This window comes from Eriocheir sinensis, chromosome 9, assembly GCF_024679095.1.
Source record: "Eriocheir sinensis breed Jianghai 21 chromosome 9, ASM2467909v1, whole genome shotgun sequence".
Taxonomy (NCBI): Eukaryota; Metazoa; Arthropoda; class Malacostraca; order Decapoda; family Varunidae; genus Eriocheir; species Eriocheir sinensis.
The window spans coordinates 21,713,161-21,732,539 of record NC_066517.1 but is presented as its reverse complement, the minus strand read 5'-3'; positions in this window follow the sequence as shown (position 1 = coordinate 21,732,539).

The following is a 19,379-nucleotide window of genomic DNA, read 5'->3' as shown; positions in this document are numbered from 1 at the left end:
TATTAAAACACCAATTAAGAAGAGAACTAGCAAATATAAAGAGAGAGAGAGAGAGAGAGAGAGAGAGAGAGAGAGAGAGAGGAAAAAGATCTGACTAGGGGAAAAATAGGAACGCAAAAAAAGAAAAAGAAAAGAAAGAATGGGATAGGAGGAACTTATGATGTGCTTACCAGAGGCGATTTACGTTTCTAATTAATCTAGTCTATTTAAACACCAATTAAGAAGAGAACTAGCAAATATAAAGAGAGAGAAGGAGACGTGAGAGACAAGAGGAAAAAGAACCGATTAGAGGAAAATAGGAACATAATATACTTAGTTAACTCGTGTTTTGCATTAGTTAAGTCTTTATGTTATCGTTGTAAAAAAGTAAAGGACAAATGCGAAGAGGAAAATGAAGACTTGAGAAACCAGAGACAAAAATAACGAAAAAAAACGGAAGTAAAAATGAACTTGTGGTTTGTTTAGGTAGCTGATTCGTGTTTTAAACTGATACATTTTTAATAACTCCACTTTTTAGAAGATGAAAGGATAAAATAGAAAGTGGGAATGAAAACAAAACCTGAGTCAGGAAAATAACGTAAAAGGTAGTGAAAAAAGGAGGATAGGAACGATACAGAAAGTGGAAAAGAATGAAAGACCAGGAAGAAGAGGAAAATAAAAACATGAGAGATCAGAGACAAAAATAACGAAAAAAAAACACGGAAGTATAAAGGAACTTGTGGGTTATTTTCTTAGTTATCCTTTTTTTTTATATAACTCCACCACTTTTAAGAAGATGAAGGGCTAAAATAGAAAGTGGGAAATGGAAACAAAACCCGAGGCAGGAAAATAATGTAAAAAGTAGTGAAATAAGGAGGAAAGGAACGATTCAGAAAGTGGAAAAGAACGAAAGATCAGGAAGGAAAATGAAAAAAATAAAAAGCTAGAAGAAAAGAAGACAGGAAGGAAACAAAGTGAAAAATGAAAAAGGGACGAGGAAGAGACAAGGACGTTAAGAGAAGGAAAAAGGAAAATTGAAAGGAAACAAAATGGAAAATGATAACAGTTGACGAGTAAGGAAAAAAAGAAAGTAAAGAGCGGGAAAAAATTAAGAGAGGAAGGAAATCAAATGGAAAATGGAAAAATGACGAGGAACGAAAAAAACAAACATAGAAAGCAGGATAAAAGGAACATAGGAAGGGAAACAAAAATGGAAAGTGAAAGAAAAATAAGATGAGGAAGGAAGACAACGTAAAAAGCAGGAAAAAAAAAGAATGAGAGGAAGGAAATGAAATGGAAAATGAATAAAAAAGTCGAGGAAGGAAAAAAAGAACGTGAAGAACAGGAAAAAAAGAAGATAGGAAGGAAACAAAAAGGCCAATGAAAAAGATGGAAAAAAGGACAAAGAGCAGGAAAAGAGGAAGATGGGAACGAAACTGAAAAAAATGAGAAAAATAAGACGAGGAAGGAAGAAAAAGAATGTAAAAAAGCAGGAAAAAGGAAGATAGGAAGGAAACAAAATGGAAAATAGAAAATAAGACAAGGAAGGAAAAAAAGAACGTTAAAAGTAGGAAGGAAAAGGAAAATAGGAACGAAGCAAAAAGCGGAAAATAAAAAAAGTCAAAAGAGAAAAAAAAACCGTGCAGTGGGAAAAAAGGAAGATATTAAGGAAACAAAATGGAAAAAAAAAAGGCGAAGAAAAAGAACATGAAAACAGGAAAAAAAAGGAAAGTGGGAACGAAGCAAAAGGTGAAAAATGAAAAAAAGATGAAGGAAAACATGGAAAATAAAGAGCAGGAAAAAAAAGCAGATAGGAACAAAGCAGAAAATGGAGAATGGAAAACAGAACAAGACGAGGAGGGAAAATAACGTAAAAATCAGGAAAAAAAAGAAAGAGAGGAAGGAAATAAGATGGAAAATGAATGAAAAAGTCGAGAAAGAAAAAAAAAGAACGTAAAGAGCGGGAAAAGAGGAAGATAGATAGGAAACAAAATGGAAGGTAAATAAAATAAAAGACGAGAATGTAAAAAAAAAGTAAAAAGCAGAAAAAAGAAAGATAAGAAAAAAAGAAAATCGAAAGTGAAAGGAGAGACGAAGGGAAAAAAGTAAACAGTAAGAAAAAAAGAAAATGGGAACGAAGGAAAAAGTGGAAAATTGATAAAAAGCAGGAAAAAAAGAAAGAGATGAAGGAAATAAAATGGAAAATGAATAAAAAGTCGAGGAAGAGAAAAAAACGTAAAGAACAGGAAAAGAGGAACATAGAAAGGAAACAAAATGGAAGATAAATAAAATAAAAGACGAGAAAGTAAAAAAAGTAAAAAGCAAAAAAAAGATAAGAAAAAGAAAATCGAAAATGAAAGGAGAGACGAAGAGGGGAAAAAAGGAAAGTAAATAGTAAAAAAAAGGAAGATGGGAACGAAGCAAAAAAGTGGAAAATTGATAAAAAAAACAAGAAAGGTAAAAAAAACGTCAAGAACAGGAAAAAAAGGACGAATGGAACGAAGCAAAAAGTGAAAAATGAAAAAAAAAGAGAGAAAAAGAACGTAAATGACAGAGAAAATAGGAAAATAGGAACGAAGCGAAATGGAAGATAGAAAAGAAAAACAGGGAACGTATAAACAAACAAACAAAAAAAGAAGTAAAGAGCAGGAAAAAAAGGAAGGATAGGAACGAAGCCTCACGTGTCCACTTTGCACTTCCTGTTTTTCTTCCTCCCTCCGATCACTCACTCACGCACACACGCACACACTCACGCACTCACGCAATTTCCCTCCCTCTCTGCTGCGTCAAAACGGTAATAGTGTGTGTGTGTGTGTGTGTGTGTGTGTGTGTGTGTGTGTGTGTGTGTGTGTGTGTGGAGACAGGTGTGTGGTGATCACTTAACACCATGAGACTGGGGGGGGAAGGTGGGGTGGTGATGGTGGTGGTGATGGTGGGGGTGGTGGTGGTGATGGTGGTGGTTGCAATCTCACGCAACCTCCTCCCTGTACTGGTCCTCTTCTTCTTCCTCCTCTTCCTCTTCTTGCAACCTCTCTCTCTCTCTCTCTCTCTCTCTCTCTCTCTCTCTCTCTCTCTCTCTCTCTCTCTCTCTCTCTCTCTCTCTCACGTTACTCCATGTACTACTATGAGTAAACCCCTTCCTCCTCCTCTTCTTCTTCCTCCTCCTCCTCCTTCTCCTCCTCTTCATCCTCCTCTTCCTCATTCCTGTACCTCATTCCAGTTCCCCTTTCCTCCATTTTTCTCCTCTCCCCTCGAACCCTTTTACTACCGCCGCCCATTATTAGAGTTGAATGTGTGTCAGTGTGCCAGTTTCCCCTATTCCGCTCCCCTCCTTTTCCTGGCCCTCTGACCCTCTCTCTGGGTGGTGCCACGAAGCGCTCAGCGAGGCACTCACTCTTCGGCACTCTTCCCCCTTCCCTGCATGGCTCTCTCAGCTGACCGGACCCTCCTCCCCTCCCTCCCTCCAGTCACCCTTCGTCCACCCATAGAGTAATCCGCGGTGTGTGGTGGAGGAGGAGGAGGTGGAGGAGGAGAGGGGTGTGTGTGTGTTGTGACGGGAGGTGCAGTTACTCTCCCCCCTCTTCTCCCTCTCCCTCCCCTCGCCCCCCGTCCCTGTAAGATTGCGAGGTGCCAGTTCGGCCGACAGATGGCAGCCACGTCGTACAGTCGGCTCTTATTGATTTGAAGGCCTGCGTGCTCGAGAACCTGGCTCTCCTATGATCAATACTGGCTTATTCTTAGCTCTTCGCCGCCGCGGATGAATAAAACATGGTAGATTGATCTAATTAGCACCCCAGAGATCACCCGTGGGAATGGCGGACCCCCAGGGAGCGAGTTCAGCCCCCCGACTCGAGGTCTTCGCCGTAGGGTCACATGGCGCGGGACGGGAATTCTGTTGACGTCATACGAGTGGCGGCGATGGCGTGGAGCAGGTCGCAGCGTTGCCAAGGTCGCGGTTTTTCCACTCAATTGGGCTATTTTCTGAGGGTTTGCGAGATGCAGTCGTAACCCGGGCTACGGTTTTAGGGATGCTATTATTTTTAATTTCATGTCACTAGTTCACACAATAAAAAATGAACTGTTCTGAAAATGTAACCGCAGTTTAGTTAGTTATTTGGATACATAAATATCGTTTCGCTATATAATACTTACACTTCAGTGCGTTAGATACAGGATTTTTTTTTTATCAGGTTTATTGCCTTGTCACGACGCAGCATAACGTCGTGTTCGTGCTGGGCTATTCTGGGTCACTTCTGGCGTGGACGTCCGCGGGTCGCTCCAGAAGGAATAATTTGGCAACCCTGTGAGGCGGCCGCGAGTTGGGTGTCAGTGTAATGTAGCCCAGCGTGGAGATAGACGGTGGCGCACCTCTCCCGCAAGTCGCTAGGTCCCGGTGTTGTCCTTAGGGGCCTTAGCGTTGGCCAGTGAGTGTGTGAGGGAGTGCCCGGCGGTGGATAGGGCCAGGAAGTGCACAACATGGAGGCGGGAGGCTCAGTAGCAGGCCGAAGTCAGGAACGCGAAATGGGCCAACCAATCGTCTAGTTTTGCCTGTTTTGCCTTCCCCCACAAGCCTGCTGAGGGGAATATGTCTCTCCTCAGCGTCACAGGTGAGTCGGAAGGTGTGCTCAAGGTGGGGCGGCGGCAGTAGCACCTGGGAACACCTGAAGGGGAGATGCGTTCGTACCTGTCCAGTGTCCAGCTCCCCTCGCCTCACCTGTCCTGTTCCTCCTCCTTCATCTTTGCTCCCTCGTTCTCCGGCCAGGTCGCTGCCGTGGTTGGGTGGTAGGCTAGGTGTGTGTGTGTGTGTGTGTGTGTGGTATCGTGTACGGGTAATGAGTGTGATGTAGACGAAAATAATGTGTGCGTGCGATGTGTGTGTGTGTGTGTGTATGTGTGTGTGTGTGTGTGTGTGTGTGTGTGTGTGCGCCCGTCATCTATATTAAAGGGTGTGTGCTGCGGTTAAAGTAGTTTTAGTATCGCACTGGAAGGTCACCAATACAGCGTTTCTAATTTATTACGTGCAACAGGAACGGGAGATACATTTAAAAGGGATACTTCCAACGTGCCTGTGTGTGTGTGTGTGTGTGTGTGTGTGTGTGTGTGTGTGTGTCAGGGGCTTCAATGAATAATTTACACACCTTTCTAACGTGGCGCAGAGTTGAGTTATTTTGAGTTCCTTCCTCCAGGTTGGCAAACGCGAGTAACGAGCATAACGAGCCGTGTTGCTTTTTTTTTTAATGTTTTTTGACCTATTGTGTTGCGGTTAGTGTTGCTCGGGTCAGTGTGTGTGTGTGTGTGTGTGTGTGTGTGTGCGTTCAACATTCGATATCCTCTTTTATATTCTTTTTTTATTTTTTATATTTTTTTACTGATGTTGCTTTACGTTTGATGTTACAAGTGTTCGTTTTTTTTTCTCGCTATTTCGTTATGGTGATGTCTATAGTGTGTTCGGGTGTGCTTGTATAACGTGCTTGTGGTGTCCTGTTTTCCCTTTCTCTTGTATGGTGATGGATTACTTGCTGTTGTTGTTGTTGTTGTTGTTCGGATATTGTTGTTGTTGTATGGTGATGGTGGTGTCGGCCATAGACTCCTTACTTCTTTATCGCCTTCTTCCTGTTTCCTCTTCTCCTTTCTTTCCTTTTTTACCTTCTCTTCTCTCTCCTGTTTCTCCCGTTTCTCCTTTCTGATCGCCTTCCTCCTGTTTCCTCTTCTCCTTTCTTCCCTTTTTCCCCTCTTCTCTCTCCTGTTTCTTCTGTTTCTCCTTTCTGATCGCCTTCCTCCTGTTTCCTCTTCTCCATTCTTCCCTTTTCCCCTCTTTTCTCTTTCCTGTTTCTCCTCTCTGATCGCCTTCCTCCTGTTTCCCCTTCTCCTTTCTTCCCTTTTCCCCTCTTTTCTCTCTCCTGTTTCTCCTCTCTGATCGCCTTCCTCCTGTTTCCCCTTCTCCTTTCTTCCCTTTTTCTCCTGTTTCTCCTTTCTGATCGCCTTCCTCCTGTACCTGCTCCTCTTTTCGCTTCTTCTTCTTGCTCCTTCTTGTTCTTCCTTGTTTCTTCTTCCTCTTAATGGTGGTAATGTTATTGTTTCTTGTGTTGGCGGTTTCTGACTCCTCTTCTTACTCTTGTGGTGGATATGAAGTAACAGTTTTTGGGGTCATAGTTAGAGTGAAGTTGTTATTCCTACTGGTGTTGGTAGATCATATTGTCGTAGTAGTGGTGGTGATGGTGGTGGTGATTGGGGCCCTTTTCTTAATTTTGTGATGGAGATGAAGTAACTGTTTTTGGGGTCATAATTAGATTGAAGTTGTTATTCTTACTGGTGTTGGTAGATCATATTGCCGTTGTAGTGGTGGTGATGGTGGTGGTGGTGGTGGTGGTGGTGGCGGCGGCCTTTGACTCCATTTCTGTAGTGGTGATGAAGTAATAGCTTTGGGGTCGTCGTACTAGCTGGGTTATGTCGTTATTCTACTGGTCTTGTTATTTCTATTATGTTCGTGGTCGTAGCCTGTTGTCGTAGAGGTGGTGGTGGTGATGGTGGTGATGATGACCTTTGACTCCTTTTCTTAATTCTGTGATGGAGATGAAGTAACAGTTTTGGGGGTCGTCGTACAAGGTGGGTTATGTCGTTATTCTACTGGTCGTGTTATTTCCATTATATTCGTGGTTGTATTGTCGTAGCGGCGGTGGTGGTGGTGGTGGTCATGGGGGCAGAGGAAGCTTTTGGGTCAGGTTATGCATTCTTCATCAGCTCGTGGACCGCTGCACCGTATACCTGCATTGTCCGCTCTGATTGCCTTACCTGTGTGCGCCGGGGACAGGTGGGGCGCTGAGCTGCTGGGAACAAGGCCAAATTTATCTTTACTGGAGGGAGATGCAGAGAGGGGAAAGGAGACAGGAGATAAAGGGGAAGAAGAGACGAGAGGAGAAAGCGTTGCAGGAGGAGGAGGAGGAGAGGAGAAAGCGTTGCAGGAGGAGGAAGGAGGAGAGGAGAAAGGAGGATTAGAAGAAGGGAGAGGAGACATGAGATAAAGGGGTTGAAGAGAGGAGAGGAGAAAGCGTTGCAAGAGGAGGAAGGAGAGAGGAGAGAGGAAGATTCAAAGAAGGGAAAGAAGATTAGAAGAAGGGAGAAGAGACAGGAGATAAAAGGGAAGAAGAAAGGAGAGGAGACATCGTTGCAGGAGGATGAAGATAAGAAAGAGGAAAAAACAAGAGCAAGAAGAAAAGACAATAAAAGAGAATCAGACAAGAAATGGAGAAACACGAGGAAGAGGAAGAAGAAACAAAGAAGATCAAGGATGACCAGGAAGAAGAAAAGAAAGGAGGAAGAGATAGTACGGAAAGAAGAAACAGAAGAAAGAGGAGAAAGAAGAGGAGGAAAAAGGGAAGAAAGGAGAAAAAAGAAAAAAAGCAAGAAGCAGAAGAGACGGATAAAGGGAAGAAAGAAACGCATCAGCAGAAAGAAGGAGAATAAAAGAAAGATAGAGAAGAAGGAGAAAGAGGAGGAGTAAAGGCAGCAGGAGAAGGAGGAGGAAGAAGAGAAATAATAGAAAATGTAAAACCGTGATCGCCAGGAAGGAACGTCTTGAGAGGGTTAGCGTGTCTCGTGTGTAAGGAGGTAAAAAGAAGGAGGAGGAGGAGGAGGAGGAGGAGATGCCCTTTTTACCACCTTTGTTAGTTCACGTTCTTTGCCCCTCTTTTAGCCTTTTCGTTCAGTGTTAGGGTCAGTCAGGCAAGCCACACGATACATCCTTGCGTCAACTTGTAATACTCTTGTCCTGAAGGCTAAAGGTCAGAGGTGAATGACTGACTTAGCATTGGCTTGGGCGGGGGGTGTCAATGGCCCTTCTGTTTAGTCTTGGGGTCAGTCAGACAAACCACACGAACCATCCTTGCGTCAACATGTAATACTCTTGTCCTGAAGGCTAAAGGTCAGAGGTGAATGACTGACTTGTGGTTGACTTGGGGGGGGGGGGGGTGTCAATGGCCCTTCTGTTTAGTCTTGGGGTCAGTCAGGCAAGCCACACGATCCATCTCTGCGTCAACATGTAATACTCTTGTCCTGAAGGCTAAAGGTCAGAGTTGAATGACTGACTTTGCTTTGGCTTGGGTGGGGGGGTGTCAATGGCCCTTCTGTTTAGTCTCGGGGTTAGTCAGACAAACCACACCATCCATCTCTGCGTCAGCTTGTAATCTTCTTGGGCTAAATACTAAAGGTCAGGGGTGAATAACTGGTTTGAGTCTGACTTGGGCGGGATGGGTCAGTGGCTTTCCGTTTAGTCTTGGGGTCAGTCAAGCAGGCATTCCACTATCCATCCTTGCGTCAACCAGTAATCTTCGTGGCTAAATGCTGGAGGTCAGGGGTGAATAACTGGCTAAAGGCTGGCTTGGAACATGTGAGTGGCCTTCCCGTTCATTCTTGGGGTTAGTCAGGCAGGCATTCCACTATCCATCCTTGCGTCAACCAGTAATCTTCGTGGCTAAATGCTGGAGGTCAGGGGTGAATAACTGGCTAAAGGCTGGCTTGGAACATGTGAGTGGCCTTCCCGTTCATTCTTGGGGTTAGTCAGGCAGGCAGTCCACGGTCCATCCTTGCGTCAACCAGTAATCTTCGTGGCTAAATGCTGGAGGTCAGGGGTGAATAACTGACTTAAGGGTTGGGGGGTACGTGTCAGTGGCCTTCACGTTCATTCTTGGGGTTAGTCAGGCAGGCAGTCCACGGTCCATCCTTGCGTCAACCAGTAATCTTCGTGGCTCAATGCTGGAGGTCAGGGGTGAATAACTGACTTAAGGCTTGGGCGGTACGTGTCAGTGGCCTTCACGTTCATTCTTGTCGTCAGTCAGGCAGGCAATCCACATCATCCATCCATGCGTCAACCAGTAATCTTCGTGCGCTGAATGCTGGAGAGGTGAATAAACTGACATAACGTTGGCTTGGGCGGAATGTGTCAGTGACTTTACCGCGGCTTGGGCTGGAACAGATGGGCGTGGTGCATGGCTGGCCGCGGGTTTTGGGAGGCGGCGCGCGAGGGCTGGCGGTTGGGCTCCTTTGGGCATTAAGAAGATTGCTGTTTTCATGAGGGCGGAATGCAATTTGGGTCTTGGTTAGGTACGTTAGGGCGGGTGTGGGCGGGGCGGGACTGGTGGGTCTGGGCTGGGGGGGGGGGGGGGAACTGGGTGTGATGACCGATAACTGGGTGTGATGACTGATGACTGGGTGTGATGACCGATAACTGGGTGTGATGACTGAGTGAGGGTTTGACTGGGTTTTAATGACTGAATGAGGGTGTGATGACTAGGGGTGATGAATGATGACTTGAGTGAGGGCTTGACTGGGTTTTGATGACTGGATGAGGGTGCGATGACTGTGTGTGATGACTGAGTGAGGGTTTGACTGGGTTATGATGACTAGATAAGGGGGTGATGACTGGGGGTGATGACTGTTGACTGGATGAGAGTTTGACAAGGTTGTGATGACTAGATAGGGGTGTGAAGGGAGTGTATGATGACTTAGAGAGTGTGACAAGGCTGTGATGACCTAGAGAAACGGTGTGACAAGGTTGTGATGATTAGATAGGAGTGTGAAGGGAATATATGATGACTTAGAGAGTGTGACAAGGCTGTGATGTGATGATGATAGAGAATGTTGTGACGACTTAAAAGAGGGTGGAGTTTACCTGTCGTGGGTGTGGTAACAATCTTGACGATGGGATTCTGTTATCTTGATCCTTTTTCACTGCGTTTCTCGAGGTGAAGATAAGAGTAAAGTGTGTTAGATTCCTTTCTCTCTCTCTCTCTCTCTCTCTCTCTCTCTCTCTCTCTCTCTCTCTCTCTCTCTCTCTCTCTCTCTCTCTCTCTCTCTCTTTGTCAGTTTTCTTTTTTTTTGTCGCATATTTCTTAGTATCTCCGTGTGTGTGTGTGTGTGTGTGTGTGTGTGTGTGTGTGTGTGTGTGTGTGTGTGTGTGTGTGTGTGTGTGTGTGTGTGTGTGTTTGAAATGGCGCAAGGATGAGCAATTATTCCAGCTTTGCACACACACACACACACACACACACACACACACACATAGACTTTTGCATTAATTCTATCCACGCTGTCCTCTTCTTGTCGATGAGAGAGAGAGAGAGAGAGAGAGAGAGAGAGAGAGAGAGAGTCACCTTCGCGTATGTTTTGGAATCGTTGCTTTTGAAGGTTATTAAAGGCAATCTTCGTTAATTATATGAGCGCAGCGAGGAATGGAGGCCGCAGGTGTTTTTAAAGGGACAGGTAAACAAACACACGAGAGACTACCGGTGTTTGTTTCCGTGATTGTTTGTTTGTTTGTTTGCTGTCTTTTTTTTTATTTCGTGTTTGGTTTCGAGTTTTTCTTTTTTTCTATTTGTTTTCTGTTATTAGTTTATTTATCTTTATCATTCATTTATTTATTTACTTGTATATATTTTTTAAATCTTTTTTTTATCGTTTTCTGGCCTCGAATTTTTCTTTTTGATTTGTATTCCTGTGATTTGTTTATTTATCTTTTTATCATTAACTTTCATCACTCATCTTTTTCGGTTGTATTTATTTCTCCTTTATTTCTCATTCTTGTTTCCTTTATTCATACTTCTAATTAAGGTCTTCATTATATCAATTTCTACTTGTGCTAATTCTTGCTTGTTTTCATGTATTGTCTGTCTGTTAGCTATACATTCTCCCTTCCACCTCGTTTATTGCCTTTTCTTCATTCTTTTCCTCTATTTCCTGTTTTCTTTTTTTTTCTTCCGTCCACTTCTTTTATCGCCTTTCATTCATTTCCTTCTCTCTATTTCTGTCTTCATCCATTCATCTTGTTTTCTTAATTTCTTTTATCTCTCATTTCTCTCCTCTCCATTTCTTTCTTCTCCCATTCCTCTCCTTTACTCCTTCCTTCTCCCTCCATTTTTTTCTTCTATCTCTTTTATTGCCTTTCATTCGTTTCCTTCTCTCCATTTTTGTCTTTTCCCATTTATCTTATTTTCTTCATTTCTTTTGTCTCCTATTCTTATTCTCTCCATTTCTTTCATCTCACGTTCCTCTCCTTTTCTCTTTCCTTCTCCCTCCATTTCTTTCTTCTATCTCTTTTATTGCCTTTCATTCGTTTCCTTCTCTCCATTTTTGTCTTTTCCCATTTATCTTATTTTCTTCATTTCTTTTGTCTCCTATTCTTGTTCTCTCCGTTTCTTTCTTCTCACGTTCCTCTCCTTTTCTCCTTCCTTCTCCCTCCCATTCCTGTTCTCTCCATTTCTTTCATTTCCCATTCCTCTTCCTCTCCATTTCTTTTGCCTGTCATTCGCTTCCTCTCTTCCATTACTTCGTTTCATCTTTTACTGTCTCCTCTTCTTGTCTCGTCTTTAATTCCTGTGTTTCTTTCCATTTCTTTCATCTCTTCTTCCTCTTTTTCTCATTTCTTTTGCTGTTATTCTCTTCCTTTCCTTCACTTTTTCCTATCTTCCTCCCACCTCTTTTATTGCCCTCCCTTCGTGTTCTTTTCTCTCTCCATTTCTTTTCCTTTCCTTCCATTTCTTGTTCTTTCCGTTTCATCCTTCAACCTCTTTCTTTCTCTCCACTTCTTCGCTTCCCCTTCTTCCTTGTTGCCTCTCCTTCATGTCTCTCCCTTCCTCGGTTCTTTTTCTCTACGATTCGATTCTTTTCCTTCATTTTTTTCCTCTTTTCCTCAGATCCTTTTCCTCACTTCCCCATTTCGTGTTCTTTTCTCTCCCTTTTTCCTTCCCTACGATTCCTGTTCTCTGCGTTTTTTCCTTCTTCGTCCTTCCTTTCCTCCGCTTCTTCGCTTCGCCTTCCTCCTTTAATCCAGACGAAGGAAAGGCAGAAAAGGACAACAAACCAAGATTGGGAGACAGATGTTTTAAGACCGCTGTCCCATCTCTCACTCGGTACCCTATAACCTCTCCTCCTCCTCCTCCTCCTCCTCATTTTCCTCCTCTTCCTTATTTTCCTCCTTTTCTTCACCTTCCTCTTCCTCCTCCTCTACTTCGTCTTCTTTTTTATTTTTGTTTTTCTTGTTTTGTATGTAATATATTATAGTTTACCTTCCAATTTTTCATTTTCTCGTTTTTATTTTTTTATTTTATTTTCTTGTTCTTCTTCGTCTTCAGCGTCCTCCTCCTCCTCCTCCTCGGCATCCTTCAGTGTTTGTTGTTCTTGTTTTCTTGTTCCTGTTCTTCTTTTCTTCTTTTTTTCTTCTCTTTCTTTCGTTCTATATATCTTTTTTTTTCTTCTCCTTAGCGTGTAGGTCCTACGATTCAAGTTTTCAGATAACATGGAAGAAAAGGAGGAGGAGGAGGAGGAGGAGGAGGAGGAGGAGGAGGAGGAGGAAGAGGAGGAGGAGAATAGATTGTTTTTATTTTTATGACCGGAATTGTAGCTAAGATGGCTTACGTAAAAGAGAGAGAGAGAGAGAGAGAGAGAGAGAGTGTTTCTTGTTAAATATTTTAGGTAATTTTCTTCGTTAGTTTAATAAATGTATCTTCTTCTTCTTCTTCTTCTTCTTCTTCTTCTTCTTCTTCTCTTATCTTTTGCTCCTTCAGAATCGACCAATTTGTCAAGGATGTTCACGCGATGCTGAGAGAGAGAGAGAGAGAGAGAGAGATTAGCCTTTCGTTTATATTGCTTAATCCATATTTGCCTTTGGGTCTTCTCCCGCCGGTGGCCTCTCTCTCTCTCTCTCTCTCTCTCTCTCTCTCTCTCTCTCACCTATATAACCTTTCTTTCTCCCTTTATTCATTCTCTCTCTATTCCTATCGTTTTATTTCCCTTTATTTCACTCTTTCCTTCCATTTTTCTTTTCATTCCTATCCTTTCCCCTTCTTTAGGTGCTACTTTCTCTTTGCTCTATCTTTCTTCACGTCTTGCCCTCTCCTTTCCCTCTTTATATCCCTCCTCTCCATCCTTCCCCCCTCTTTCCCTACTTCCCTCCATCTGCTGATAAGGTTTTAACTCCTCTTTCTCTCCGTTTTCTTTCCCTTTCTCCCATTTATTTACGTTCTGAATGATACTTTTCTTCTCCTTGTTTTCTCCTTCAGTTTCATTCCTTCTTTCCTTTCCTTCCTCGTCTCCTTTCCTTCCTTCTCTCATTGTATTCCTCTTCCTTTTCCTTTCTCCGCTCCTTCCCTCCTCCTCCTTCCCTTCTCCCTCCTCTACTTTCCTTCCTCTCCTTTCCTTCCTCTCCTCTTTCCTAAACCTTTCTCATTGTGCTTCTTCTTCTCCTTCTTCTTCTTGTTCTGGTTTTTGTTCTTTTTTTTGTTCTTGTTCTTCTTGTTCTTCTTGTTCTTGTTCTTGTTCTTGTTCTTCTTCTTTCCCTTTCTCTACTTTTTTCTCTCCTTTCATTCCCCCCTCTCATATATCCCTCCTCTTTACCTTCTCGTCCTTCCCTCCTTTCCTCCTTCCCTTCCTCCCTCCCTCCGAAGATAAGATTCGATAAGAGTTAGAGTAACCTTGATAACGTGACTCACACCTGATAGCCACATAGACACACCTGCTAATGACCGACAGGTGTGTGTGTGTGTGTGTGTGTGTGTGTTCCTAGTTATTGCGTGTCAAGATTGTATGAAAAAATGCCACTCAAACGAATTGTATGAGAGAGAGAGAGAGAGAGAGAGAGAGAGAGAGAGAGAGAGAGAGAGAGAGAGAGAGAGAGAGAGAGAGAGAGAGAGAGCATAAGGAAAGGAGAGGAGTAAGGAATGGAAGAAATAAAGCAAATAAAGGAGAGAAAAACAAAAAAAATATAATGGAAGAAGCAAAATATATAGAGGGAGAGAAGTTAAGAGGCAGAGAGAGAGAGAGAGAGAGAGAGAGAGAGAGAGCACAGGAACCAAAAAAAAAGTATATGATAATTCTGACCTCACGATCTACATTTGTTTTTTATTTATTGTTTTTTTTGTGTGTGTTTCGTCAGCGTCAACACACAACACACAGCTAAATATGGCGACGCAGTGTTACCAGTTTCTACTGTGGTTGGTAACACTTCCTAAACGAATTAAGCGAACGATAAAAGTACTGTACACACACACACACACACACACACACACACACACACACACACACACACACACACACACACACACACACACACACACACACACACACACACACGCACACGCAAACACACACACGTCAGAGCCTTCCTTCACCTTCCTTCTTCCCCACTCCTTTCTTCTTCATTTTATTCTTCCCTTTTTTTCTTTTCTTAATTTCACTTCTTTTCCTTCTATCCTTTCCTAACTTTATTCATCCTCAGCCTTATTATCTTCTTTTACACACACACACACACACACACACACACACACACACACACACACACACACACACACACACACACACCTGTCAAATGTCTCGTCAAATCTACTGCAAACTCATTTTCCTGACGATGTTTTATTTCGCTTCTTTGTCCTATTTTTATTTTATTTATATCGTGTTTTTGTTTTGTTTCGGTGTGTGGAAATAGTTTGTTTGAGAGAGAGAGAGAGAGAGAGAGAGAGAGAATCATTAGTCACCAAGATAACCCCCATCACTTCCTAAGTTTACTCCCCCGAAATAAATGGTCTCTTCCTCCTCCTCCTCCTCCTCCTCCTCGTTCTCCTCCTCCTCCTCCTCTTCCTAATCTTCCTCCTGTTTGACATTTTCTGAATTACATTTAAAAATTATTATTATTATTATTATTATTATTATTATTATTATTATTATTATTATTATTATTATTATTATCATTATCATTATTATTATTATTATTTTTTTTACGTTTTTTTACTTACTCTCATTCCTCCCCTCTCTTTTTCTCTTCTCTCTTTCTCTCACTCTTTCTCTCTCTTCTCTCTCTCTCTCTCTCTCTCTCTCTCTCTCTCTCTCTCTCTCTCTCTCTCTCTCTCTCTCTCTCTCTCTCTCTCTCTCTCTCTCTCTCTCTCTCTCTCTCTCTCTCTCTCTCTCTCTCTCTCTCTCTCTCTCTCTCTCTCTCTCTCTCTCTCTCTCTCTCTCTCTCTCTCTCTCTCTCTCTCTCTCTCTCTCTCTCTCTCTCTCTCTCTCTCTCTCTCTCGTGTCTGTCTGTCTGTATGTCTGTCTGTCTTTTTTTCTCTATTTCTCAGGTAAGGGAATTCATGTGTCTAATAGGAGGAGGAGGAGGAGGAGGTGGAGGAGGAGGAGGAGGAGGAGAGGAGGAGGATTGTACTACTGTGTCTCTGCTCTTCTTCCTCCTTCTCCCCCTCGTCTTCCTCTACCTTTCACCTCCTCCTCCTCCTCCTCCTCCTTGTTTCCCGTTCTTCCCCTTCTTTATTGAGCTCCATTTCCTGCTTCCCTATCTCATTCCTGTCTCTTTTGTCTTCCGCTCTTTTTTAGACACATTTTTCTCTCCTCCTTTTTTCATCTGGTTCGGTTTCTCCTTCCTGGTCACGCCGCTTCCCGTTTTCTTCTTGTCTCTCGTTTTCTGTGCTCGTTCGTTTCCTGGTTTCTTTTCTACCTCTGTTTGTGTGTGTGTGTGTGTGTGTGTGTGTGTGTGTGTGTGTGTTTTCTTCTTATCTCATCAACGTTTCGCTATTTCTTATTCTGTTTTCTGTTTTTTTTTCTGTTTCTTATTTTCTTCCGTTTTCTGTGTGCCTCTGTTTCCCGTTTTCTTCTCTATGGCTGTGTTTGTATGTGTGTAAGTATGTATGTTTTTTATTTATGTATGTATGTATGTGTTTTTTGATTTTCCTTCTTTTCTTTCGTTTCTTTTATTCATTTTCTTTATCTTTATCCTATTTCCGTGTTTCTTAATTGCTTTTTATTCATATTTTAGTTTGTTTTAGTTTCGATTCAATACATCTTTTTTTTCCTCTTTGCCTGCGTGATAAACTTTTTTTGTCTGTCCCTTTTTTTGCTTTGTCTTGCCGTTCGAGTGATCTTGTTTTCTCTTTTTATTTCATTTTTTTTCTTATCTTATTTTCTTATTTTATTTCCTTACCTTATTTTCTTATTTTATTTTTATCATATTTTTGTGATCTTATTTTCTTTTCTTATTTTGCCGTTCATCTTGTTTACACCTAAGCTTCCGCCGCGTTTCCCTCACAACAATTTCAACGTTTTCTCACAACTCCAACGTTCCCCTCCCTCACAACTTCAACGTTCCCCTCACAACTTCAACGTTTCCCTCACAACTTCAACGTTTCCCTCACAACTTCAACGTTTCCCTCACAACTCCAACGTTTCCCTCACAACTTCAGCGTTTCTCTCACAACTTCAACGTTTCCCTCACAACTTCAACGTTTCCCTCACAACTCCAACGTTTCCCTCACAACTTCAACGTTTCCCTCACAACTTCAACGTTTCCCTCACAACTTCAACGTTTCCCTCACAACTCCAACGTTTCCCTCACAACTTCAACGTTTCTCTCACAACTCCAACGTTTCCCTCACAACTTCAACGTTTCCCTCACAACTCCAACGTTTCCCTCACAACTTCAGCGTTTCTCTCACAACTTCAACGTTTCCCTCACAACTTCAACGTTTCTCTCACAACTTCAACTTTTCTCTCACAACTTCAACGTTTCTCCCACAACTCCAACGTTCCCCTCACAACTTCAACGTTTCTCTCACAACTTCAACGTTTCCCTCACAACTTCAACGTTTCTCTCACAACTCCAACGTTCCTCCCACAACTCCAACGTTTCCCTCACAACTCCAACGTTTCCCTCACAACTCCAACGTTTCTCCCACAACTTCAACGTTTCCCTCACAACTTCAACGTTTCTCTCACAACTTCAACGTTTCCCTCACAACTTCAACGTTTCCCTCACAACTTCAACGTTTCCCTCACAACTTCAACGTTTCCCTCACAACTCCAACGTTTCCCTCACAACTTCAACGTTTCCCTCACAACTTCAACGTTTCCCTCACAACTTCAACGTTTCCCTCACAACTTCAACGTTTCCCTCACAACTTCAACGTTTCTCTCACAACTTCAACGTTTCCCTCACAACTTCAACGTTTTCCCGCTGGTCCGTGATGCTTGTCTTTTCTCCTCTTTGTTTTCCTTCCTTTCTCTCTACAGTTCCTTTTTTTTATCTTTCGTATCTTCCCTTTTTTCCTTGTTCCGTTTATTCACCTTTTCTTCTCATCCTCCTTTTTTTTCTTTATCTTCATTCACTTTTTCTCCTTATCCTCCCTTTCCTTTTTTTCCTTCTTTCATTTACTCATTTTCTCCTCCTCTTCCTTTCTTCCTTCTTCTGTTTATGGTATGTTTTCCCCATTCTTTCTCTTCTTTTATTTTATTTTCTTTTCCTCTCCTTTCCATTCCTTTCCTTTCCTTTCCCTTCCTTTCCTTTCTCTCCCTTAACTTTCCATTTCATTTCATTCTATTCCTTTCTTTCTTTCCTTTCCTATCCTCACGTTTCCTTTCCTTTCCTTTGCTTTCTCTTTCTTTCATTTCCTTTCCTCCCCTTTCCTTTCTTTCCTTTCCCTTCTTTTCCTTTTCTTCTCCTCTCCTCTCCTTTCTTTTCCTTTCCTTTCCTTTCCATTCCTTTCCTTTCCCTTCCCTTTCCTTTCCTTTCCTTTCCCTTTTTTACTTTTACTATCCTTACCTTTCCTCTCCTTTCCTTTTCTTTCCCTTCTTCCCTTTCCCTTCTTTTCCTTTCTTTCCTTTCCTTTCCTCTCTTTTCCTTCTCTTTCCTTTCTCTCCCTTTCCTTTCCTTTCTTCCCTTTATTTTCCTTTTCTTCTCCTCTCCTTTCCTTTCAGTTCCTTTCCATTCCTTTCCTTTCCTTTCTCTTCCTTAGTCATGTTTTCCTCTCGCTTAAGATTCATTCCCACCCTTTCTACATGCTTTCCTTTTAACATTTCTCTCGTTTTCTCTGCTAATGAAGACGATTTTGGGCCCGTTTCTGTTTACCGCCAGCTCGTTACAAAGTCGCTGCTGTAAGGAAAAGGTTGAAAAGAAAAAAAGTACTCGAAAAAATATGACGAACTTTTTATTTTTCGTTATTTTCTTTTTTTCTTCTGTTGTAAAATAAATTCGTGATTCGAGATGACTACATGTGATGACGCCTCCTCTTCCTTCGCCTCTTCTTCTTCCTCTTCCTCCTCCTCCTCCTCCTCCTCTTGGGTATGTTTCTCTTCCTTATATATCTCTTCCTTTCTTCACTTTCCTTTCCTTTCCTTTCTTTTCCGTTAATTTCCTTTTCAATCCTTTTCTCTCCTTTTTTCCTTGTCTTTCTTTTCTTTTCCTTTACTTTCCATTCCTTCCTATTCCTTTCCTTTCCTTTCCTTTCTTCTCCTCTCGTCTCCTTTCCTGTCCTGTCCTTTCCTCTCCAATCTTTCCCTTTCCTTCCTTTCCTTTCCCTTCCCTTCCCTTCCCTTCCTTTCCCTTCCCATCCCTTTTCTTCACTCTCTTTCCTTTCCTTACTTTCTCTTCCCTTCCCTTCCATTCCCTTTCCATCTCTTCCTTCCCTTCCCTTCCCTTCCCTTCCCTTTTCTTCACTTCCTTTCCTTTCCTTACTTTCTCTTCCCTTCCCTTCCATTCCCTTTCCCTCCCTTTCCTTCCCTTCCCTTCCCATCCCTTCCCATTCCTTTCCTTTCCTTTCCTTTCCTTTCCTTTTTCCTGACCACAATAAGCTCTTTTCCGTCACTTTTCCCTCCATCACCTCCTCCTCCTCCTCCTCCTGGGTATATTTTTCTCCCTATAATTTACGTTTCCGAGACTTGGAAGCCATTGTGGCCGCGCCGAGTCGCTGGTCTTTCTCTCTGACGTATACTTTTTGTGAACTCGTTTCAGATAACATTGTGGTGCGTGAGGGGGGGTGAGGGAGGAGGGGGGGAGGGGGGGAGGGGAGGGAGTGTTAAGGTGTGGGGTTAAGGTGTAGTGGTTGTGGTAGTAGTGGTGGTGGTGGTGGTGGTAGTGGTGGTGGTGTTGACGTTCGTGTTGTGACATGTCGTGACGTGACTGAACGTGACTCGGCCCCCTCGTGTGTCTCTCTCTCTCTCTCTCTCTCTCTCTCTCTCTCTCTCTCTCTCTCTCTCTCTCTCTCTCTCTCTCTCTCTCTCTCTCTCTCTCTCTCTCTCTCTCTCTCTCTCTCTCTCTCTCTCTCTCTCTCTCTCTCTCTCTCTCTCTCTCGCTCTCTCTCTCTCTCTCTCTCTCTCTCTCTCTCTCTCTCTCTCTCTCTCTCTCTCTCTCTCTCTCTCTCTCTCTCTCTCTCTCTCTCTCTCTCTCTCTCTCCTGTAATTATCAAGTCCCTTCACTCTCTCTCTCTCTCTCTCTCTCTCTCTCTCTCTCTCTCTCTCTCTCTCTCTCTCTCTCTCTCTCTCTCTCTCTCTCTCTCTCTCTCTCTCGCCTCGGCCCAACTCATCACCTTTAAAACTATCTTGAGCCAGGGACCTTGCGGCTAGAGGCTGTGTGTGCGTGTGTGCGTGTGTGT